At 37.7% G+C, this 7144-nt stretch overlaps 1 protein-coding gene across 1 annotated transcript in view; it reads left to right on the top strand.

Moving 5' to 3' along the window:
* Nucleotides 1-7144, top strand: part of LOC129944334 (40S ribosomal protein S14a) — a 252630-nt gene that overhangs the window by 129834 nt on the left and 115652 nt on the right. The gene's annotated exons all lie outside the window — the stretch shown is intronic.

Here is a 7144-nt window from a genome sequence, read left to right as displayed (position 1 = left end):
ATCACGTTTTCTTTGAGCCAGGACAAGACTTCCTTAATGGCCAAAAGTTCCGCCTGGAACACGCTACAACGATTGGGAAGGCGGAATGAGAGACTTAATTTCAGTCGTTCAGAGTACACACCACCACCAACCCCTTCTTTGGTTTTTGAGCCATCTGTGTAAAAATGGATTGACTCATCCTCCAAGAATGTCCTATCCTCCCAAAAAGATATGGGAGGTATAGAAATCTGGAAGTTTCTGTCGAATTGTAGTTGGGGGATGGTGTGGTCTGTGTGCTTTGGAATTGATTCTAAATACCTAAGAATTACGTAGTGGCCAATGTTATTATTGTTAGTCCTCTGCGACGAAGCTTTGAGGCGAATAGCAGAGCTTGCAGCTATTTGTTTGCTAAAAATGCAATTGGTGTTAGGTAGAGTAAGTTGTCCAGTGCCACAGATGGGGTCGTGCGAAGCGATCCGCTTATACACAGGCAAGCTGAACGTTGGACTTTATTTAATTTATACCTTTCTCTAAAGCAGTCCACCATACTGCCACACCGTACGTTAAAATCGGTCTGATTGCCGATGTGTATAGCCAATGCGTGATTCTAGGTTGTAAACTCCATTTATTACCGATAGCTTTTTTGCAATAAAAGAGAGCTACAATAGCTTTTGTGACTCTCTCCTGTGCGTTACGTTTCCAATTCAGTTTTTTATCCAAGACAAGACCCAGGTATTTAGCCTCGTCTGAGAATTTTAATTGGATTCCTTTAATATGGGGAGGGTTGAAAAATGTAATTTTGTATCTCCTCGAAAATAAGACCAGATCGGTTTTGTGTGGGTTAACACCCAGTTCACACCGATCAGCCCAAATTATTAGTCTGTCTAAGGCATTTTATAAGAGTTCTTTTAGGATATTAAGATGCTTTCCTGAAACTGCTATAGCAACGTCGTCCGCATAAGCTATCACTCTGAAACCCTCCGCATCCAGACTAGTTAGGATTTCATTCACCACTAGGTGCCAGATTAGAGGGGATAGAACACCACCTTGCGGTGTCCCTCTACTAACGAATCGTCTGCTAGAAGAGTTGCCCAGTTTTGAGTTAATTATTCTGCTAGTAAGCATTAAATGAATTAACTCCCGAAGCGAACTCTCTACATTTAGAGATGTCAGTGCAGATGTGATTGCAGATGTGTCCACGTTGTTAAAGGCACCTTCGATGTCAAGGAAAGCAACCATAGTGAACTCTTTATGATGGAGGGAATATTCGATGGTGTGTACTAAAGTGTGTAACGCTGTTTCCACCGATTTACCCTTACAGTAGGCATGTTGAGACGAAGACAGAAGTCTTGTATCGATACGTGCCCTTAAATGGATATCAATCAATCTTTCCAGGGTCTTAAGAAGGAATGATGATAGACTTATAGGTCGTAGATCTTTAGGATTGACTTGGGAGCATTTACCTGCTTTAGGTATAAAAACAACTTTGACTTCTCTCCATGCCGAGGGAACATGGACCAGGTTAAGACAACTGGTAAAAATTGCCTCAAGGATTGGTGCAATTATATCAGAAGCCTTTTGTAATTCGACTGGTATTATACCATCTGGTCCTGCAGCTTTAAATGGTTTGAAGCTGTTAAGAGCCCATTGTAGCTTATCCCTTGTGATCAGACCTTGTGGATATGTTGTATTTGAACTTGAAGAAAATTTTCCGTAACTTAGAGGCTTCAGAAGTTTCTTCTATCGTGCCACAGAAGGATCACCAAGAAGATCGCTTGGATTTCCTTATTGTCTTCTTGTAGATTCTTAGGGATTCTTTGTAGGAGTCCCAATGATAGGCTAGTCTTGCAGCTTTGGCCCGGTTGAAAAGTTTCCTGCATTCCTTCCCGTGCGTGTCAAGCTCTGAGGCCCACCATTGTGGTTTCCTCTTTCCTCTTATGTGTATAAGTAGACAAGCAATTTCTAGCGATCTGTTCATAGCTGAGGTAAGGTCATTGACTTTGTTGTCAAGTTCGTTAGCGTTAGAGGAAGGACTAGATAGTCCAGGTTCTAGTAAACTCTGTAATGAGTTCCTGTATGAAGCCCAGTCTGTTTCCCGATAGTTTCGAAAAGTCAATGGACTCGGGTTATCATCCACATTTATATTGAACTGGATATATCTATGATCAGACAACGAGTGTTCTTTGGATACTTTCCAGTCCAAGATCATATGGTGTATACTATCTGAGACAAGAGTTATGTCTAAGATTTCTTGTCGAGTTTTAGTTATGAAGGTTGGTTCATTACCAACATTACTTACTAAGAGGTAAGTACCAAGAATATAATCAAAAAGAGACTCACCTCTGTCGTTGATATTCGTACTGCCCCATACAGTATGATGAGCGTTAGCATCGCTCCCAATAATTAGGCGGATACTTTGCCTTTCCGCTTCAGCGACGACTTTGAGAAACTTTGAAACTGTTCACTTAGAAACGGTGTCCCACCATCTGTAGTAACGATCTGTGGTATGCCATGTCTGCTAAAATTTTTCTTGCAGATTACAATAATCGACTGTGTCGTCATTGAGGACAACTCATCAACTTCAAAGAAATCTGAAAAGATGTCAACGGTTATCAAAAAATTTTGTTTAGCATTACCTATTGTGCTTTCAAAAATATCAAGGCCAACTCTTTGAAAGTGTAGGTCGGGCAAAACTGGACATTGTAAAGACGGACTTCGTTGGTTGGGCTGGTTAACCATGCAAATTTCACAGGTAGAACACATGTCTTTCACATTATTATTAATATTTGGCCAATAAACAGCATCCCGAGCTATCTTCATACATGCCTCTATTCCTTGGTGGTTAAAGTGTATACGTTTAAGAATTTTCATGGCCGAAGACTTAAGGAATGATTATTCCATCTTCTTTCAATAGTAGATCATCTTGAGCTGTAATTTCCTCTCTGAACGTTTAGTAGTGTTTCAATTCCGGTTCCAATTTACTAGCTTCTGTCGGCCACCCATGGAGAACTATATTTGTTAATTTTTGAAGCGTTATGTCTTTTTTGTTTCACTTTCAATTTGCTCAATCTGTTTGTCCGAAATATGGACGTCTTTTATTTCTTGTATCACATTTATTTCTGCCATTTCAATCATTAATTCCTCAATAACAATTGCAACCACTTTTGATTTATCAATTTTTAAGCCTTCTTGAATAAGAAGATGTCCAAAATAGGGTACCTGTTTTAACAAAATCTTTGTTTTTTTACCATTTAACTTCAGATTATGTTTTCTTAATCGGCTAAGAAACAGTTTCAGAGTTTTGTTGTGATCTCTAATGGCTTCGTCAATAGAATCCCCTATACCAAATATAAGGAAATCGCTGCAATGACTTCTATTCCATTCCCAATTAATCCACTCAAAATCTCATGGACAACCATTTGCCAATACTCAGGAGCAGGTGCTATTCCAAATGGCATGCAATTCCAGCGCATCCTTCCAAATGGCGTCCAGAATGTTGTCAAGTCGTTGTTGGATTCGTCTAATGGAATCTGCCAAAAACCATTTTTTCCATCAAAAGTATACTAAAGACTTTCGCCTTACTTAAATTAGGCAGTGTTTCATAAATTGTTGGTATCTGATAATTATAGCTTTTAAGCGATTTGTTCAGAAATGTAGGATCTAAACAGATACGAAATTTCTCATTGCTTCTGATGAGACATAAATTGCTTATCCAAGGTGTGTGATGGTCGACTTTACTAATTATAACTCGTTGTTCCAAATCATCCAGTTTTTGTCTAAGCTGATTCCATAAAGGAACTGGATTGCGTCTTGGGACATCTTGCTTAGGAACCACTTTTTCATCGATTTATAATTTTATAGGCACATCAATACAACCTTCACCTTTAAAAACATCCGCATACTGGTTTAAAATGGCTTTTGCAGAATCGTTATCATATTCATCAGAGCATTGACTTGAATAATATTCATGTCTATTGAATCGGAGGCTCCTATAATTATATCACAATTTGAAAATTTGAAAGCACAAGTTATAGTGAACTTCATTTACCACACATTTAAGGTTACTTAGCCCGATTGGATTCAGAATATGACCAATAAAGCTTCTTAATTTAGATCGTTAACTAGTTTGAGAGTGTTGTACATAATTTTATTGCTCTCCTGTATTTCTTCTTCAGTTTCTTTGTTGCCAACTCCAATCGACAAATTTTTCATTCTCAGAGAAGTCTGTTCAATTAGTTTGTACTTTTCAATCGCTTTTTGTAATGTCAAATCTTCTGTCATCAAAAGCTTTCGCCTCATGTCATTGCTGCTAATCACACAAAAAGTCATCTTCTTCATTAGCGGGATATGAACAAGTTTTAATTAATTCTCGCAGTCGACATACGTATGTTTTCTAAGCCTTCGTCATTACCTTGTTTTGCTGTATAAAATAAAAACCTTTCATACCTCGTATTTACCTTTGGTTTAAAATACGCTTCAAGAGAATCCAGAATTCCCTTCACCATTTTCTTCTCATTTTCAGAAATTTTCAACTGTGAGAGAATTCTGAAGGTTTTGAGTAAACAATACAATGGGCTACGGGTATGTCACATTAATGCTCAGAGTCTTTTGCCGAAAATCGATGAATACCGTGACTTGTTTATAGACTGTGGAGTGGTGTCATTTGTGTTTCTGAGACGTGGCTGGTCGATAGTCTAAATGATCAAATTTGTTCTTTGAGTGGGTTTCGTTGTTTTCGATCTGATAGAAATCGCCAGGGTGGTGGGGTGGCAATGTGTGTCAAGGAAACCATTAAATGTAAGTTAAGATGTTCTTCTGAGCGTAGTACAGGTATTCAGTATGTTTTCGTTGATGTAATTGGGAACAATGATAAATTACTCATAGGTGAAATTTACAGGCCTAATAGAAATAAAGATCTATCGCCTCTATATGAACTATTGGAGGAAATTACTTTGGATTGTCCCAACATTATTTTGTTTGGTGACTTTAATTGCAATTTGTTATGCGAAAATAACCTACTTTTTTGGCGGAGAACCAACTTTTCTTGATTTATTTCTGGTGGATTATAAGAATAAAGTCTTTCTCTATGATCAGCTTTCTGCACCTGGTTTTTCCAAACATGATCTAATTTTACTTACCTATAGTTTTATCTTCAACCCATAAGAGATCACATACAAATGTCGAGATTTCAAAAACATTGATTACTCCCAACTCGAAGCAGATACCCGAAATATAGACTGGCACAATATTTTTAACTTGTCTTCGTCCACTGCGCAGGTGCAGTTTTTTAATAATAATGTTGCTCAACTTTTTAATAGACAGGTTGCCTTAAAAACTTTACAAAACAAATCAAAAGATCCAAACTGGTTCACCAGTGAAATACGTATCTTAATGCAGCAACGTGATCGAGCGTACAACTCGTGGAAAATGTATCGTTTACCTGAACTTAGACAAATATATCAGTCACTTCGCAATAAAGTCGTTTATTCGGGTAAACTTAATACCGCCAGATTTAATAACCGACTGCTGTGGAGTAATCTGCGTAGCATTGGGCGTAGCCCTTTTTTTTGAAAATTTGTCTGTACTCCTTGCCGACTTCTCTATCTAACTCTGTGCTTCCAGTTCAAATTTTATCAGTGCAAAATGCTTCCTCGAACTTTGGCTTCACAGGTGTTACCAGTATTGAAGTTGTTGAAAGCCTACTTTTAGTAAAGTCAAATGCCATAGGCCTCGATGAAATGCACCCTTCCTTTTTAAAAATTATACTTCTCGTTGTGTTACCGTATATCACTCATATCACTCATATCTTCAATACTATCCTTACTACTAGAGAGTTTCCTTCTGACTGGAAATTGTCAAAAGTTATACCGATACCCAAAAGTGCTAAATGAATATAGGCCAATTTCCATTTTAGCTTTTCTTTCAAAAGTTTTTGAAAGGATGCTGAAAAATCAAATAGGTGAGTTCCTTAAGGAGAACAATCTTTTAACTCCAAAACAGAGTGGCTTTCGAGAGAAGCATAGCTGTGTTACGGATCTGCTTGATGTCATAGAGGACTTCCGTCAAGCATTGTATTGCGATAAAGTTAATTTTTTAGTCCTCCTTGATTTTTCGAAGGCATTTGATACTGTGGTTCACAGCAAACTCCCAAGTAAACTTCGCAAGCATTATAACTTCTCCTCTGATGCAGTTAAACTTATTTTTTCCTATTTATCCGGAAGAATGCAAGCAGTTGAAGTAGGTAACAGGTTGTCTGACTTTCTTCCAACCACTAGTGGAGTTCCACAGGGATCAATTCTGGGACCATTATTTTTTCTTTATATGTAAACGACATTCCCTCCGTAATTCATAACAGCACAGTACGTATATATGCTGACGATGTACAGATGTATCTCGGCTGCAAACTTGGTATTGAAGATGGTGCTTACCACTTAAACGAGGACCTTGAAAAACTATCAGGTTGGGCACAGTTTAACGGACTGACATTAAATCCATCTAAATCTAAGTGTTTAGTTATATCTAAAAGAGTTCTGGATTTGTCATACTTCCCACAAATTATTTTAAACAATGCAACTAGTGAATATGTGGACTCTGCTCGGAATCTTGAAGTCATTTTTACTCGTAATTTGACATGGGATAAGCATATTAACGCTTTAATTGGAAAATCATACGGAGTATTACGCATGCTTGGGGTCTCCCAGGCTTATACACCTATGAAAACGAGTGCAATGCTTGCAAAAAGTTTAATACTTCCAATTTTGGCCTATGGCTGCGAAATTTTTTCAAGTTGTAACTTTGCATGCAAAAGTAATCTTAACGTCATTTTCAACAGTACATCAGATATATTTATAGGCTTCGTAGATACGACAGAGTATCTCATTTTACAAATAATATACTTCACATGCCACTAGAGAACTATTTTCAGTTTCGTACCTTGTCATTGTTTTCCGATGTCCTGCTTATACACCAACCACCCTACCTTTTTGAGAGAATAAGAAGGGCTTCTTCAGTTAGGTCTGACCAGTTGATTCAACCCCGATATGCCTCCCTAACATCTGAACCCCAATTTTGTATTAATGCTTCACGTAAGTGGAGTTCTTTGCCTCGCCATATCAAGAGAATAAACAATAATCGAAATAAATAAATAAATAAAGTATACTTACTC

The sequence above is a fragment of the Eupeodes corollae genome, chromosome 2 (assembly GCF_945859685.1).
Source record: "Eupeodes corollae chromosome 2, idEupCoro1.1, whole genome shotgun sequence".
NCBI classification, from domain to species: Eukaryota; Metazoa; Arthropoda; class Insecta; order Diptera; family Syrphidae; genus Eupeodes; species Eupeodes corollae.
Note: the sequence above shows the minus strand (reverse complement) of the source record. Positions and strands in the feature narration are given on the sequence as shown.